This window comes from Salvelinus fontinalis, chromosome 19 (genome assembly GCF_029448725.1).
Source record: "Salvelinus fontinalis isolate EN_2023a chromosome 19, ASM2944872v1, whole genome shotgun sequence".
Classification (NCBI taxonomy): Eukaryota; Metazoa; Chordata; class Actinopteri; order Salmoniformes; family Salmonidae; genus Salvelinus; species Salvelinus fontinalis.
Genome location: NC_074683.1, coordinates 47,867,282 through 47,886,471, shown reverse-complemented (window position 1 = coordinate 47,886,471; position 19,190 = coordinate 47,867,282).

The window sequence follows — 19,190 nt, the reverse complement described above, 5'->3', positions numbered from 1 at the left end:
GTCATCTCAACCCAATGCTCCAGGAAGGAGGAAGTGACTTCTAATTCATCTCTGTGCTCCGCTCAGTTCCATGTTCACTCACTGTGGTGTCAGCAAAAACCATTAGAACAGCTCCCCAGCCCCACATGGGAGGGAGAGGGGAACAGGGAAACATCATGGACTTTAGGTTGAGTATATTCATTAATTGCCCTATTTATTTTAAACAGTCAAAAAAGCCCACTAATTCTCACCAGTCCCCTCCATACAGGATAATTAGGTATGTCACAGTCCTGCTAGGCCCACAAATGCTTTGCACATTAGCCATTTGTCCAAATTTCATTTTTTGACATACCTAAGCTGAATTACAGAATAAGTCTGTCTCTGTAATATGTCCATCTTAATACCAAGGGAGCCTTACACGTTTCCCAATCCCATGTTTTACACTGTGGCGACCCAGAGGTTGGACAGAAGGTCTGACACTTTTAATTAAAATGTACCAAGTATCTGGTATCGCACTTTTGGGTCGAGCTCAAGTCAACAGATGCTGCCTGTGCAGGAGGAAATTACTGGACTCTTTAGAGAAAGAGAGAGGGATGGGGAGAGACAGCTGACAGTGGTTGGCCCTGGCCTGAGTGTTACCATAATTATAGATTGAATAATTTATGAAGTGTGTGAAGGTTATTTTTGCTGTGTTGTGACTTATGTGTTTATGGTATTATTAGTTCCACTTTCGTTTTCCCTCCAGTCTGTGGAGTAAAATTAAACAACTCCATCATTAAGTCATTGAGGGAGGAAATATTTTTCTAGAGAAATTCTAAACCCTCCTTATTTAATGCAAAGGCCTATTAATGTTACCAAATGCTATTGGAAAGGACTTCATTTGTCCAATGTCTTGATTTGTACACGTTGTGCCCAACAAAGCTGTAGCTGTATAAGGTTAGCTAGGCCTGGGCTGTAGCTGTATAAGGTTAGCTAGGCCTGGGCTGTAGCTGTATAAGGTTAGCTAGGCCTGGGCTGTAACTGTATCAGGTTAGCTAGGCCTGGGCTGTATTAGGTTAGCTAGGCCTAGGCTGTAGCTGTATAAGGTTAGCTAGGCCTGTGTTGTAGCTGTATCAGGTAAGCTAGGCCTGGGCTGTATCAGGTTAGCTAAGCCTGGGCTGTATCAGGTTAGCTAAGCCTGGGCTGTAGCTGTATTGGGTCAGCTAGGCCTGGGCTGTAGCTGTATAAGGTTAGCTAGGCTTGGGCTGTAGCTGTATACGGTTAGCTAGGCTTGGGCCATAGTTGTAGCAGGTTAGCTAGGCCTGGGCCGTAGCTGTAGCAGGTTAGCTAGGCCTGGGCCGTAGCTGTAGTTCGTTAGCTAGGCCTAGGCCGTAGCGGTATTGGGTTTGTTAGACCAGGGCTCTAGTTCTGGCAGTATTGGGTAGGCATACGGTTAGGCCTGAGCTCAGACTGTAGCTATAGCTTTGTATCGCGGTAGTCTTGGGCCTAGGCTTTAGCCATAGCTGTAGATATATATTGGGGTAGTCCTGGGCCTAGGCTTTAGCAGTAGCTGTCTGTATATTGGGGCAGTCCTGGGCCCGGGCTTTAGCAGTAGCTGTAGATATATATTGGGGTAGTCCTGGGCCCGGGCTTTAGCCATAGCTGTAGATATATATTGGGGTAGTCCTGGGCCTGGACATTAGCAGTAGCTCTACATATATATTGGCGTAGTCCTGGGTGTAACAGTATAACTTTAGACCGTCCCCTCGCCCTGACACGGGCGCGAACCAGGGACCCTCTGCACACATCAACAACAGTCACCCACGAAGCATCGTTACCCATCGCTCCACAAAGGCCACGGCCCTTGCAGAGCAAGGGGAACCACTACTTCAATTCAAGGTCTCAAAGCGAGTGACGTAACCGATTGAAACACTATTAGCGCGCACCACCGACTAGCTAGCCATTTCACATCCGTTACATGGGCATAGGCTTTAGCAGTAGCTGTATATATACAGTTGAAGTCGGAAGTTTACATACACCATAGCCAAATACATTTAAACTCAGTTTCACAATATGTGACATTTAATCCTAGTAAAAATTCCCTGTCTTAGGTCAGTTAGGATCAACATTTTATTTTAAGAATGTGAAATGTCAGAATAATAGAAGAGAGAATGATTTATTTCAGCTTTTATTTATTTCATCACATTCCCAGTGGGTCAGAAGTTTACATACACTCAATTAGTATTTGGTAGCATTGCCTTTAAATTGTCTAAATTGGGTCAAATGTTTTGGGTAGCTTCCCACAATAAGTTGGGTGAATATTGGCCAATTCCTCGTGGCAGAGCTTGTATAACTGAGTCAGGTTAGTAGGCCTCCTTGCTCGCACACGCTTTTTCAGTTCTGCCCACACATTTTCTATGGGATTGAGGTCAGGGCTTTGTGATGGCCACTCCAATACCTTGACTTTGTTGTCCTTAAGCCATTTTACCACAACTTTGGAAGTATGCTTGGGGTCATTGTCCATTTGGAAGACCCATTTGCGACCAAGCTTTAACTTCCTGACTGATGTCTTGAGATGTTGCTTCAATATATCCTCATGATGCCATCTATTTTGTGAAGTGCACCAGTCCCTCTTGCAGCAAAGCACTCCCACAACATGATGCTGCCACCCCCGTGCTTCACGGTTGGGATGGAGTTCTTCGGCTTGCAAGCCTCCCCCTTTTTCCTCCAAACATAACGACGGTCATTTTGGCCAAACAGTTCTATTTTTGTTTCATCAGACCAGAGGACATTTCTCCAAAAAGTACGATCTTTGTCCCCATGTGCAGTTGCAAACCGTAGTCTGGCTTTTTTATGGGGGTTTTGGAGCAGTGGCTTCTTCCTTGGTGAGCAGCCTTTCGGGTTATGTCGATATTGGACTCGTTTTACTGTGGTTATAGATACTTTTGTACCATCTTCACAAGGTCCTTTGCTGTTGTTCTAGGATTGATTTGCACTTTTCGCACCAAAGTACGTTCATCTCTAGGAGACAGAACGCGTCTCCTTCCTGAGCGGTATGATGGCTGTGTGGCGGTATGATGGCTAACGTGGTACCTTCAGCCGTTTGTAAATTGTTTCCAAGGATGAACCAGACTTGTGGAGGTTTACAATCTTGGCTGATTTCATTTGATTTTCCCATGATGTCAAGCAAAGAGGCCCTGAGTTTGAAGCTAGGCCTTGAAATACATCCACAGATACACCTCCAATTGACGCAAATTATGTAAATTAGCCAATCAGAAGCTTCTGAAGCCATGACATAATTTTCTGGAATTTTCCAATCTGTTTAAAGGCACAGTCAACTTCGTGTATGTAAACTTCTGACCTACTGGAATTGTGATACAGTGAATTATAAGTCAAATAATCTGTCTGTAAACAATTGTTGGAAAAATTACTTGTGTCATGCACAAAGTAGATGTCCTAACGAACTTGCCAAAACTATAGTTTGTTAACAAGAAATTTGTGGAGTGGTTGAAAACAAGTTTTAATGACTCCAACCTAAGTGTGTGTAAACTTCAGACTTCAACTGTATATTGGGGTAGTCCTGGGCCCGGGCTTTAGCCGTAGCTGTAGATATATATTGGGGTAGTCCTGGGCCTAGGCTTTAGCAGTAGCTGTAGATATATATTGGGGTAGTCCTGGTTCTAGGCTTTAGCAGTAGCTGTAGATATATATTGGGGTAGTCCTGGGCCTAGGCTTTAGCAGTAGCTGTAGATGTATTTGGGGTTGTCCTGGGCCTGGGCTTTAGCAGTATAGCTCTGTATTGGGTTGGCTAGGCCCGGGCTGGGCTGCCTCCTGGTTATTTTTGGAGTGCTGTCGGTCTGTCTGCAGGGAGTACTGTTTTTGAAGGGCCTCCAGTCCCATTAATCAGCCAGGGGACCCCACGGCGTGAGCGGGCCCTGTTCCCTGGCTCGCCACACTGCCACGTTCTGTTCCTACCCCCCCCCCCCCCCCCCCCCCCCCCATCCCCGCTCTCCGCACAGTGTGAAGCACAGAGGAACCTCATCAATCTCACCTGTCTCACACGTCAACCACAGATTTAATCAAACGCTCCGTTTGGGCCCCCCGCTCCTGCATCCATACCAGTCACACCAACTTTTCAGAGAAAAATAAACTCTCTCTCTCTCTCGCTCACCCTGACCTACTCACTCTTTCTTTCCCTCTAGTTTCTCCATTGCTCTTTCATTTTGCTCCTGTGTTTTCTCTGTGGTCATTCACACTTTGTTTCAAGCTGGGGTGTGATCTGAAACAGGCTACACCTACACACACACACACACTGCTCTATCACCCTCTAAAAGGGAGGATGTACATTAAACACCATTTCCTGCTCAATAGCTCACTGAAGTGGGGCTCTGTTGATCGCCTGCCTTAACAGGTCCCGATGCACGATAGAGAGAAAGAGGGATGGAGGGGGGAGATGAGGAAGGAGTAGTGATAGCTGCAGAAGCAGCTAGACCAAGGCCTGTTTTAGGGGTTGGTTCAGCATGCTTTTAAGCATGGTCTGTGTTTTAATGGGGTGTGCGGGTTTGAGGGGGAACACTTGAACCTGTGTGTGTGTGTGTGTGTCTCAGTTGGAGAGAGAGAGAGAGAGAGAGAGAGAGAGAGAGAGAGAGAGAGAGAGAGAGAGAGAGAGAGAGAGAGAGAGAGAGAGAGAGAGAGAGAAAGAGCCACAGGCGGACGTACACAAGAACCAGAGAGGGCCTAATCCACTCTGCTTAGGCCCAGCTCAGTGCTCCCCATGCTGGGTCTGATCTGGATAGCTTCCCTGGGCTCACGAGAGGCTGATTGTACCCTGCAGGGGTGGCTGGTTCCCCCGGTGGAAACTCTGAGAAGTGTTGAAATTGGCATACTGGAGTGGTGGCCACTGCAGCGGCTGGTATTCTGGAAGCCCTGTGAGGGGGATGTCAGTGAGCCACTCTGATATGATGTATGAGGAGAAAATCCCTGAGAAGAGAAACTGCCTCTTGCCCAATCCAATGACACCAGTGATTTATGGTGTTGGCTGGCTGGGACAGCAGCCAGTCAACTCAAATGACATTGGATGTCTAGATCTTGCAATGTAGGCCTACACAACATGCTTGGGAAACTGTTAAGAAAACAGACTTATATTTTTGTGGTAACTTAAGAGCACAATATCCATCATTCAGTAGCTAGGTTTCCAACCAACTGGCGACCAGAATTTCATGCGATTATTCTAAAATCTGCATAAAAACAATATGTACATTTTCCCACCAGTGATGTGTTTCCATCAAATTGACAAAAAGGCTGTGCATGATGATGTAGTGCACATAAAAAATACCTTTTGCGGTTAAATTCCCATGTACCCAACAAAAAATACAAGTTAAATGGGTTTCTATCACATTTTTAACTCACAAAATATATTGCGCTATATAGCGAGTGTGTCCATTCTGGTATTGGCACATATGCTCTAGCCAACAGTTTGCGGATACAATGCGGGTATTGTCTACATGATGAGATTATTATGGACAAAAGAGCAAGATTATTTTAATTTGTTGAACTGCAGCCAACCGTCGATGATCATGTCACCAAAATAAGACCCAAAATATGTATTGGAAAAGAAGGAGCATTATCGTGCACTTTTCCCACCCTGTGAATTCATCATAACTTATTTCATCTGTAGCCTAATAAACTGCATGCTTTCCAGACGAGTTGTGATTGGAGGATTGCACACATGCAAATTTATGTCGATGTGATGGTTATATCAATATTTGCACATGAAAGCGTTACCACCGACATTTCTCGCATAATTAATTTTACAGACACAAAAAGATCCCACCTTGTCTAGCGTAATTTGTTTTGTCAACATTTGGCTTACCAACACATTTTCGGTTTCCATCAGGCCTGTCATTACATTTCTTTTTATCCGACATGTACTTTACTCGCATAAAACGTTGGATGGAAACCTGGTTAGTGAGAAATCTTTTCACTCTCTGTCCTGACAGATCCTCCCATTGTATAGCAATATATTTGACATCTTTACACATTCTAGTGGAAAGATGTCACAGCACTTTACTTTGCACTGAGTTAAAGATTTCTGGCATTCCTCCATATGCTATGATCCACATGTGTTTCAAAGATCTAGGAGAGTGCGGAAAGAGAAGAGACTTGTGCTCCTTCATGGAATTTTGGCCTGAGGTCTTCTCATAATAAAGAAAACACTGTTGTTTTCCCAACTAACTGAATCAGTTTCAAAATGTCCAATCAACGATTGTTTGTTTTTAAGCCGCTCTGTAGAAGAGCGTCTGCTAAATGATAAAAAAAAGTATGCTTAATAGAAGCCTTGCGTTACGTTCCTGTGTAATGTCATCCGTGCTGTTTTGATGTCAGATGTGATTGGCTTTTCCCACCTGTGATGAGTTTTGTCATTCCTGCTTCACTCAGGTTGATCAGACACACACACACACTCCTGCATACCCTCCTACATGTAAGGACACATATATACACACACATGTTATATGAACACACATTCCCGGAAAGTGTCTGCAAGTGTGAAAACATGGCCTGAAAGTGTACGTAACCCTTCTAGCTGTTGGCGTTAATGTCACACTCGCACACAGTGTGTAATGTATTCACCATATGCTAGATGTGGATGAAGAAACGTTTCGTCACCTAGGCTACACTGTGGAAGGACCACGATGCACCTGTCAGAGTAAAATATAAGGAGAGAACACCCAAAGTTACCGCTGCTGCTACGTGTCATCAACAGGCCCACATTTAGTGGGAGAGATGGAATAAGGGAAAATGGAGAGACACAAATGAGTAAGGAGAGAGTGCAGGAAGAGCGAGTGGGGGAGTGAGAAACAGTTGGACAGGTTGAGGGGGTTTGGTCATGAATGGAAGAGATTCTGCATCGTCTTTTTATCTTTTCTTTTCAGTTAATGGCAACGGCGAACCCTCAAATAACGCCGCATTCACATTCAATGTTTGCCTTAAAATTACACCAATACTGTCGTGCTGCCAAAATTTATCAGATTTTCCAAATTCTCTGTCTCTATCCTCATAACTGTAGTGGCACAAGTTAAAAATAAGTGTATTTTCTCTGACCAAATGCAACGCAGAGCAGATGTGTCAGGCAGGCGCTGTGACATGTGATAGCCTGATTACCCAGTGGCTCGTTAAGAGTTAGCGCTGACTCAGTTAGCCTGTTATTGTCTCAAATGACACCATTACCATGTCTGCAAGGCTAAAAGCTTCCCCCGGGGCAAGGGGGGAACATGCGTTTGGCGTGTCAACACGAGGTGAGAACACACATGAGCCAGATTCAGGCCGTCCGCACCCAAATCACTCCTGACACCTCTTAAGGGGCCCTCAGCATCAATGGCTCTCTGCTACAATTACCCCCTCAGTAATAATGACATAAGCACCCAGTTCCTTCCTGCCATCGCCTTTTACTGACCTGAAATCTGATACCGGAGGGTAGTTATCTGATCCTTTAAGCCCAAAAAACCGAGACAGACAGGACTGTTCTCAGAACAGTGGTTATCTGATCCCAGAGGCCGTAGAAGGCTGTTGGTTCCTCAGATAAACTGATTGTGATTCAGAGTACTATTGCTTTTTGCCAAATTTACAAGAGTGAGTATCCTCTAAGTGTTTTCTAATTAGTTATGATAGCCTAAAAAAGAAAATACTGTACAATTTCCTGCACAAACTTTGAGATTCAGTTTCTAAAAATGTGTAAAGATAAAGAATTTCAAAGATGGCAGCCCAAGTTACACAGCAGGGATTTCAACATGATTTTCTTGTTTGCAAGCAGGGCTCTAAATGAACACTTTTCATTGGTAGCACTGGTGCTCCCAACTTAAAAGTTACAAACACAACATAACAAAATGTAGGAGCACCAGAAGATGTTTTTTTAATTGATTGAGAGATAGCCTATATTGGGCCTAGCCTATATGAATTATAACTATTTTTGAAGCACATGTTGTGCACTAGAAACCTAAACCCTAATATTTAACAGTGTAAAGACATTTGTTTATTATAAAAAGCTAAAATATTGATACAAAAACCAGTATTACAAAGTCATTTGTAAAAATATTAGGTTTCTACATTGTGTAAAAGCAGTACCTACTGAGATGCATTACATTGGAAATTGTACACAGTTTCTTTAAGAGCATCAAGTTTGTGAGTGAAGACATGCAAGAGATCGTCCCACCTTCAAGACAACTCTGAAACTCGCATATGTCCGACTTGGAAACTTGTAGAAAAATGAGGTACGAGTTTCCCACTTGGAAAGTATCAGAATCAACCAATAGAAAGCTCTATGCAAAAAAAAGTATGTACATGTTACCTCTCAGTTTCTGAGTTGTCTTGTACGTGGCACCACTGGCGTAGCACACACTCCTGCAACCCCGTCAAGGTGGGGGGCCCACGAGTTTTGGGAGCCCCGAACCCAAGAAAAAAATATAATAATCACAATGGTATTATTTTTTTTTAAATTGGGGTTGGGGTCCACCTAGAGGTTGGGCCCCCCAGTTAGCATATGAACACGTCATAAGCCATGAAAATATATTTTGAATAACAGGGAATTAGCTTTAAAAACAATTCTCTCAGCCTCATGACAAAATGTGTAGAATAGCAGGAAATTAGCTCAGGGATTCATGAAAGTCGGGACAATCCTTGTCCGGCAAGGAAACTTTTATTTTTAATTCGATTTTGTTGCATTATTTGAGTTTACAATTTATATTTTGGGGAATTTAAAGGAAAAGATTTTGAGAAAATATTTGTTTGGGGAATTTTCTAAATGTTTTAAATATTATGAATATAATAGGCTCTATGCCTGGACTGTCACGCTCTGACCTTAGAGAGTCTTTTTATGTCTCTATTTTGGTTTGGTCAGGGTGTGATTTGGGGTGCGCATTCTATGTTTTGTTTTTCTATGATTTTGTATTTCTATGTTTTGGCCAGGTATGGTTCTCAATCAGGGACAGCTGTCTATCGTTGTCTCTGATTGGAAACCATACTTAGGTATCCTTTTCCCTCCTTTCTTTGTGGGAAGTTAACTTTGTTTGTGGCACATTGCCTTAAGCTTCACCGTTGTTTTTGTATTGTTTATTGTTTTTGTCGGCGTCATCCTAAATAAAAAGAATATGTACACTTACCACGCTGCGCTTTGGTCCTCTTCATTCGATGGCCGTGACATGGACATGCCCTTGTCCGGAGCAAAGGATTTACATTTCAAACTCTCCAAAAAATGACAATAATGGATATTATATGAAAAATTATATTATGTAGCTTCTTGCAATAGCCCTCTGTGACTTTAAATAAAAATTATCTCAAAACTGTGATAACTAAAAGATGTCAGATTTTTATAAAATTAATCAGGAATGAGCAGGGTCAGCTATACCATACCTTATTCATGTCCTCATTACATGTAGTGCAACAAGACCACTCATTGTCTGTAAAGTTCTCTACTTTTTATCAAACAATATTGGAATCACCTTGGTCACAACCATACGTATAACCCCATCTGCCTGATAGAATTAGAATTTTGGTTCCAATATGTTAGGCCTATATTTCTTTAGGTTTTAGTCAAATTAATGACTGATTACGAGGAAAACAACATTGCTACTGTGTATACAACTTGAATGAAATGTAAAAATTTTGTCAACTCAGTGACAACCAACTTCGTTAGATTTTTGTCTAACGTCAACTCAACCAATGCTTAAAGATCTGATAGAATGGTTGTTTTTATTGGGGATTTTCAAATGATGAATCGTTTTCTGTGGCTTGTCAACTCAGTCAATTATAGCTTACCCTTAAGACCTTAATATTCTGATAAAATATTTTAATCACTGTTCTGCAACATATGCTTAAACTATTGAAGTATTTGCTGTTCAAGACCTAATGGATAATGTTTGCTTTATAAAATGTATTTAATAGTGCTAACGGCATCAGTCATTCATTCATTGCTAATGATATTGATCTCCTGTATAAGCTATCCCTTTTTCTCTCCTTCTGTGCCCCGAAATTGTGGGATATAGGTAAAGTAACCACGATTAACAGATAAACCAAAAATTATCGACACCGACCACACCGATCATTTATCGCAGGCATTTTGCCGATATCATTCATTACGGTAAGTAGCCTATACTAGAGAAATGTGAAGTTTGAAATAGAATTCGTTTACTAATATGTGTGATTGTTAATGGGACAATTGATGGATACAACCATCAAACTTGTAGTACTTTAAAAAAAACTAAGGTCTAAGGGTCCGGGAGTTGGGTTTCTACTTGGCTAACAAATGGAATTGTTTTTAAGATAGTCATACCGAGGATCATTTAGCTATTGATTTTGAATTTTTGGACCCCTGTAAATACAGTGCATTCAGAAAGTATTCAGACCCCTTGACTTTTTCCACATTTTGTTAGGTTACAGCCATATTCTAAAATGTATTAAATTGTTTGTTTTTTCTCATCAATCTACAAACAATACCCCTTAATGACAGAGCAAAAACAGGTTTTTGGAAATATTTGCTAATTTATTACAAATAAAAAACAGATCACATTTACATAAGTATTCCGACCCTTACTCAGTACTTTGTTGAAGCACCTTTGGCTTACAGCCTCAAGTCTTCTTGTGTATGACGCTACAAAAGCCAAGTTAACAAACAGATTACCGACCATTTCGAATCCCACCATACCTTCTCCGCTATGCAATCTGGTTTCAGAGCTGGTCATGGGTGCACCTCAGCCACGCTCAAGGTCATAAACGATATCTTAACCGCCATCGATAGGAAACAATATTGTGCAGCCGTATTCATTGACCTGGCCAAGGCTTTTGACTCTGTCAATCACCACATCCTCATCGGCAGACTAGACAGCCTTGGTTTCTCTAATGATTGCCTCGCCTGGTTCACCAACTACTTCTCTGATCGAGTTCAGTGTGTCAAATCGGAGGGTCTGTTGTCCGGGCCTCTGGCAGTCTCTATGGGGGTGCCACAGGGTTCAATTCTTGGACCGACTCTCTTCTCTGTATACATCAATGATGTCGCTCTTGCTGCTGGTGAGTCTCTGATCCACCTCTACGCAGACGACACTATTCTGTATACTTCTGGCCCTTCCTTTGACACTGTGTTAACAACCCTCCAGGCGAGCTTCAATGCCATACAACTCTCCTTCCGTGGCCTCCAATTGCTCTTAAATACAAGTAAAACTAAATGCATGCTCTTCAACGATCGCTGCCTGCACCTGCCCGCCTGTCCAACATCACTACTCTAGACGGCTTTGACTTAGAATATGTGGACAACTACAAATACCTAGGTGTCTGGTTAGACTGTAAACTCTCCTTCCAGACTCACATCAAACATCTCCAATCCAAAGTTAAATAGCTAACCACACAACTAGCTAACCACAATCCCGGGTGACCACTCCTGGCTAGCGTTTCCATCCCGGAGCAAGCACCAATTAGCCTGAAGCTAGCCCGGCTAGGGCTCCTGTGCTACCACTGAAGCCCACTCCTGGGCTACAATATCCGGACCCCTTTACTGCCGGTACGGAGCACGGAACCCCGCCGATCCTCTACGACTGGAATACCGACATAATCTGCCCGAGGACTCCAACAGGCCCCTCAGGCGTGACGCACACTGAAGGCCCATTCTGCTAACCTACTAGGCCTGTTAGCTACCTAGAGCTACCTGGAACCCTACTAATTCCACGACTGGTCTATCGACGTCACCGCACGAAGAAGCAAAAACAGACCCCCCCCCCCATCGCGACGTCCCCCAAAGGCTAACTTGCCTGCCCCGGTCTGCTAACTGCTAGCTTATCTTGCAGCTAGCGCAGCCAGGAAGCTTGCACCAGTTAGCAAACACAATTCTACAATTCACAACCTCTCTTTCGCCATCGCTATCCGGCTTGGATTCTCTGTCAACACGACCACGTCTGGTCTGCAGACGTGCCCTCAACCGGTGCCCTCAACCGGCCTCCGTCTGAGCAGACCCCCTCCGTCTGAGCAGACCACCCCCCGGGCTACTAACTTTAAACGCGTGCTAGCTTAGTGGAGGCCTCACTGCTCCATCTACGGCTGCCCCCTGGACACTATGATCACTTGGCTACATAGCTGATGCCTGCTTGACTGTCCATTAATTCACGGTACTCCATTCTGTTTATTTGTGTTTTATCTGTCGGCTCTGTGCCTTAACTCAGGATCTGTGTGTAGTTAATCCGACCCTCTCTGCCCAGTCGTCGCCATTTTTACCTTCTGTTGCTGTGTTAGCTGACTAGCTGCTGTTATCTCACCTCTCACCTGTTGTTTTAGCTAGCTCTCCCAATCATGACCTGCAATCACTTTATGCCTTATTGTATGTATCTCTCAAATATCAATATGCCTTGCATACTGTTGTTCAGGCTAGTTATCATTGTTTTGGTTTGCAATGGACCCCGTAGTTCCACTCTCCGTACCTCTGATACCTCCTTTGTCCCACCCCCCACACATGCGGTGACCTCACCCATTGAGACCAGCATGTCCAGAGATACAACCTCTCTTATCATCACCCAGTGCCTGGGCTTGCCTCCGCTGTACCCGTGCCCCACCATACCCTGGTCTGCACATTATGCCCAGAATCTATTCTACCACGCCCATAAATCTGCTCCTTTTATTCCTTGTCCCCAACGCTCTAGGCGACCAGTTTTGATAGCCTTTAGCCGCACCCTCATCCTACTACTCCTCTGTTCCTCGGGTGATGTGGAGGTAAACCCAGGCCCTGCATGTCCCCAGGCACCCTCATTTGTTGACTTCTGTGATCGAAAAAGCCTTGGCCTCATGCATGTCAACATCAGAAGCCTCCTCCCTAAGTTTGCCTTACTCACCGCTTTAGCACACTCTGCCAACCCTGATGTCCTTGCCGTGTCTGAATCCTGGCTTAGGAAGGCCACCAAAAACTCTGAGATTTCCATACCCAGCTATAACACTTTCCGTCAAGATAGAACTGCCAAAGGGGGAGGAGTTGCAATCTACTGCAGAGATAGCCTGCAAAGTTCTGTCATACTTTCCAAGTCTATGCCCAAACAGTTCGAACTTCTAATTTTAAAAATTAATCTCTCCAGAAATAAGTCTCTCATTGTTGCCGCCTGCTACCGACCCCCCTCAGCTCCCAGCTGTGCCCTGGACACCATCTGTGAATTGATCGCTCCCCATCTAGCTTCAGAGTTTGTTCTGTTAGGTGACCTAAACTGGGATATGCTTAACACCCCGGCAGTCTTACAATCTAAGCTTGATGCCCTCAATCTCACACAAATCATCAAGGAACCCACCAGGTACAACCCTAAATCCGTAAACATGGGCACCCTAATAGACATTATCCTGACCAACTTGCCCTCCAAATACACCTCTGCTGTCTTCAATCAAGATCTCAGCGATCACTGCCTCATTGCCTGTATCCGCCACGGGTCCACGGTCAAACGACCACCCCTCATCACTGTCAAACGCTCCCTAAAACACTTCTGCGAGCAGGCCTTTTTAATCGACCTGGCCCGGGTACCCTGGAAGGATATTGACCTCATCCCGTCAGTTGAGGATGCCTGGTCATTCTTTAAAAGTTACTTCCTCACCATATTAGACAAGCATGCTCCGTTCAAAAAATGCAGAACCAAGAACAGATATAACCCTTGTTCACTCCAGACCTGACTGCCCTCGACCAGCACAAAAACATCCTGTGGCGAACTGCAATAGCATCGAAGAGCCCCCGCGATATGCAACTGTTCAGGGAAGTCAGGAACCAATACACGCAGTCAGTCAGGAAAGCAAAGGCCAGCTTTTTCAAGCAGAAATTTGCATCCTGTAGCTCTAACTCCAAAAAGTTCTGGGATACTGTAAAGTCCATGGAAAACAAGAGCACCTCCTCCCAGCTGCCCACTGCACTGAGGCTAGATAACACGGTCACCACTGATAAGTCCGTGATAATCGAAAACTTCAACAAACATTTCTCAATGGCTGGCCATGCCTTCCACCTGGCGACTCCAACCTTGGCCAACAGCCCCGCCCCCCCCGCTGCTACTCGCCCAAGCCTCCCCAGCTTCTCCTTTACCCATATCCAGATAGCAGATGTTCTGAAAGAGCTGGAAAACCTGGACCCATACAAATCAGCTGGGCTTGACAATCTGGACCCCCTATTTCTGAAACTGTCCGCCGCCATTGTCGCACCCCCTATTACCAGCCTGTTCAACCTCTCCTTCGTATCATCTGAGATCCCCAAGGATTGGAAAGCTGCCGCTGTCATCCCCCTCTTCAAAGGGGGAGACACCCTGGACCCAAACTGTTACAGACCTATATCCATCCTGCCCTGCCTAGCTAAGGTCTTCGAAAGCCAAGTCAACAAACAGATCACTGACCATCTCGAATCCCACCGTACCTTCTCCGCTGTGCAATCCGGTTTCCGAGCCGGTCACGGGTGCACCTCAGCCACGCTCAAGGTACTAAACGATATCATAACCGCCATCGATAAAAGACATTACTGTGCAGCCGTCTTCATCGACCTGGCCAAGGCTTTCGACTCTGTCAATCACCATATTCTTATCGGCAGACTCAATAGCCTCGTTTTTTCTAATGACTGCCTTGCCTGGTTCACCAACTACTTTGCAGACAGAGTTCAGTGTGTCAAATCGGAGGGCATGTTGTCCGGTCCTCTGGCAGTCTCTATGGGGGTACCACAGGGTTCAATTCTCGGGCCGACTCTTTTCTCTGTATACATCAATGATGTTGCTCTTGCTGCGGGCGATTCCCTGATCCACCTGTACGCAGACGACACCATTCTGTATACTTCCGGCCCTTCCCTGGACACTGTGCTATCTAACCTCCAAACGAGCTTCAATGCCATACAACACTCCTTCCGTGGCCTCCAACTGCTCTTAAACGCTAGTAAAACCAAATGCATGCTTTTCAACCGTTCGCTGCCCGCACCCGCACGCCCGACTAGCATCACCACCCTGGACGGTTCCGACCTAGAATATGTGGACATCTATAAGTACCTAGGTGTCTGGCTAGACTGCAAACTCTCCTTCCAGACTCATATCAAACATCTCCAATCCAAAATCAAATCTAGAGTCGGCTTTCTATTCCGGAACAAAGCCTCCTTCACTCACGCCGCCAAACTTACCCTAGTAAAACTGACTATCCTACCGATCCTCGACTTCGGCGATGTCATCTACAAAATAGCTTCCAATACTCTACTCAGCAAACTGGATGCAGTTTATCACAGTGCCATCCGTTTTGTTACTAAAGCACCTTATACGACCCACCACTGCGACCTGTATGCACTAGTCGGCTGGCCCTCGCTACATGTTCGTCGTCAGACCCACTGGCTCCAGGTCATCTACAAGGCTATGCTAGGTAAAGTGCCGCCTTATCTCAGTTCACTGGTCACGATGGCTACACCCACCCGTAGCACGCGCTCCAGCAGGTGTATCTCACTGATCATCCCTAAAGCCAAAACCTCATTTGGACGCCTTTCCTTCCAGTTCTCTGCTGCCTGCGACTGGAACGAATTGCAAAAATCTCTGAAGTTGGAGACTTTTATCTCCCTCAACAACTTTAAAAATCTGCTATCCGAGCAGCTAACCGATCGCTGCAGCTGTACATAGTCCATCTGTAAACTACCCACCCAATTTGACCTACCTCACCCCATACTGCTTTTATTTATTTACTTTTCTGCTCTTTTGCACACCAGTATCTTTTCTTGCACATGATCATCTGATGATTTATCACTCCAGTGTTAATCTGCTAAATTGTAATTATTCGATTTATTGCCTACCTCATGCCTTTTGCACACATTGTATATAGATTCTCTTTTTTCTACCATGTTATTGACTTGTTTATTGTTTACTCCATGTGTAACTCTGTGTTGTTGTCTGTTCACACTGCTATGCTTTATCTTGGCCAGGTCGCAGTTGCAAATGAGAACTTGTTCTCAACTAGCCTACCTGGTTAAATAAAGGTGAAATAAAAAAAATAATAAAAAATAAAATAAAATCTAGAATTGGCTTCCTATTCCGCAACAAAGCATCCTTCACTCATGCTGCCAAACATACCCTTGTAAAACTGACCATCCTACCAATCCTCGACTTCGGTGATGTCATTTACAAAATAGCCTCCAATACCCTACTCAATAAATTGGATGCAGTCTATCACAGTGCCATCCGTTTTGTCACCAAAGCCCCTTACACTACCCACCACTGCGACCTGTACACTCTCGTTGGCTGGCCCTCGCTTCATACTCGTCGCCAAACCCACTGGCTCCAGGTCATCTACAAGACCCTGCTAGGTAAAGTCCCCCCTTATCTCAGGTCGCTGGTCACCATAGCAGCACCTACCTGTAGCACGCGCTCCAGCAGGTATATCTCTCTGGTCACCCCCAAAACCAATTCTTCCTTTGGCCGCCTCTCCTTCCAGTTCTCTGCTGCCAATGACTGGAACGAACTACAAAAATCTCTGAAACTGGAAACACTTATCTCCCTCACTAGCTTTAAGCACCAGCTGTCAGAGCAGCTCATAGATTACTGCACCTGTACATAGCCCATCTATAATTTAGCCCAAACAACTACCTCTTTACCTACTGTATTCATGTATTTATTTTTGCTCCTTTGCACCCCATTATTTCTATCTCTACTTTGCACTTTCTTCCACTGCAAACCAACCATTCCAGTGTTTTAAAAAAAAATTTTTTTTTACTTGCTATATTGTATTTACTTCGCCACCATGGCCTTTTTATATTTTTTTTATTTTTATATATATTTTGTTTGCCTTCACCTCCCTTATCTCACCTCACTTGCTCACATTGTATATAGACTTATTTTTCACTGTATTATTGACTGTATGTTTGTTCTACTCCATGTGTAACTATGTGTTGTTGTATGTGTCGAACTGCTTTGCTTTATCTTGGCCAGGTCGCAATTGTAAATGAGAACTTGTTCTCAATTTGCCTACCTGGTTAAATAAAGGTTAAATAAATAAACAAGCTTGGCACATCTGTATTTGGGGAGTTTATCCTATTTCTCTCTGCAGATCCTCTCAAGCTCTGTCAGGTTGGATGGGGAGCATTGCTGCACAGCTATTTTCAGGTCTCTCCAGAGATGTTCGATCAGGTTCATGTCCGGGCTCTGGCTGGGCCTCTCAAGGACATTCAGAGGCTTGTCGCGAAGTCACTCCTGCGTTGTCTTGGCTGTGTGCTTAGGGTCGCTGTACTGTTGGAAGGTGAACCTTCGCCACAGTCTGAGGTCCTGAGCACTCTGGAGCAGGTTTTCATCAAGGATCTCCCTGAACTTTGCTCCATTCATCTTTGCCTTGATCCTGAATAGTCTCCCAGTCCCTACCGCTGAAAAACATCCCCACAGCATGATGCTGCCACCACCATGCTTCACCGTAGGGATGGTGCCAGGTTTCCTCCAGATGTGACGCTTGCCATTCAGGCCAAAGAGCTCAATCTTGGTTTCATCAGACCAGAGAATCTTGTTTCTCATGGTCTGAAAGTCTTTTAGGTGCCTTTTTGGCAAAATCCAAGCAGGCTGTCTTGTGCTTTTTACTGAGGAGTGGCTTCCGTCTGGCCACTCTACCATAAAGGCATGATTGCTGGAGTGCTGCAGCGATAGTTGTCCTTCTGGAAGGTTCTTCCATCCTCACAGAGGAACTCTGGAGCTCTGTCACAGTGACCATCGGGTTCTTGGTCACCTCCCTGACCAAGGCCCTTCTCCCCCGATTGCTCAGTTTGGCCGGGCAGCCAGCTCTAGGAAGAGTCTTGGTGGTTTCAAACATCTTCCATTTAAGTATGATGGAGGCCACTGTGTTCTTGGGGACCTTCAATGCTACAGAAATCTTTTGGTACCCTTCCCCAGATCTGTGCCTCAAAACAATCCTGTCTCGGAGCTCTATGGACAATTCCTTCCACCTTATGTCTTGGTTTTTGCTCTGACATGTACTGTCAACTGCAGGACCTTATATAGACAGGTGTGTGCCTTTCCAAATCGTGTCTAATCAATTGAATTTACCACAGGTGGACTCCAATCAAGTTGTAGAAAGATCTCAATGATGATCAATGGAAACAGGATGTACCAGAGCTCAATTTCGAGTCTCATGGCAAAGGGTCTGAATACTTTTGTAAATAAGGTGTTTCTGTTTGTTTTTTTAATATATATATTTCGATTTTTTTTTTTGTTGTCATTATGGGGTATTGTGTGTAGATTGGTGAGGAAAATGTTTTATTTAATACATTTTAGAATTAGGCTGTAACAAAATGTGGAAAAAGTCAAGGGGTCTGAATACTTTCCGGATACACACTATTTTACATACAGTAGGTTTTTAAAGGACCAAAGAGTTTGGTCTGCTTTGTGTTTTCAATTACGGGGATGCGACCTCCACAGAAGTCAGAGCATTCATACTTCTTGTGCTTCGGGGCACTGACATACGCATCCAATAAATTGGTTTTCACTGCACCACTCGTAGTGATTCAGGGTTAATCTCTATAGCCATCCAGCTAATTGCGAGCAACTGGCTAAATGAAAAGACCTTACTTCTTGTGAGATGTTGGGGAGTCCGTTTCCCGGTGCTCTGCCATGATAGCACAAAGTAAAAGGCTGCACCGTTTTCCCACCTGCATCTCCATCCCGAATCTCCCCATTGCCCCCCAGGAAAATTTGCCTACTATTTATGTGTATTTCACACTATGTTGAGGAAAGAATCGGAGTATAATGCTTGTTCTGATGTCAACCCCAATGCATGTTCATGTCATGGTCATCAGTCATCTGCATTACAGTTAAAAATGAACAATTTCTGTATGATCTGTATGATAACTATGCTACTAGCTTATACAAACGGGAGTTAGCATTTAGCAGTCACTTCTTCTAATCCGGAACAGGGACAATTTCTAAATGTTATGCAGCGAAAACAGCCAAATATCCAAATCGTGTTTTGGTAACCACATTTGTGGGCCTGTTACAATGCATCGATCATAACGAATTTGATAAATATCCACTTTGTTAGATCAGATTTGTTGAATCTGCGCCAACCCAGCGTCCTTCAATCCACCACGGTCCTCATTCCATTGACCTCTTTACTGCATCTTCCCCATTACCTCCCCAATCTCTTTCTAGGAGTACAAGCTCATTTTCGTGTCTTTGAAATCTCTAAAAAACGTATCATAAAGATTAATTTTAATTGTGAATTTGTTCTGACAGCCTTTCATCAAAGTT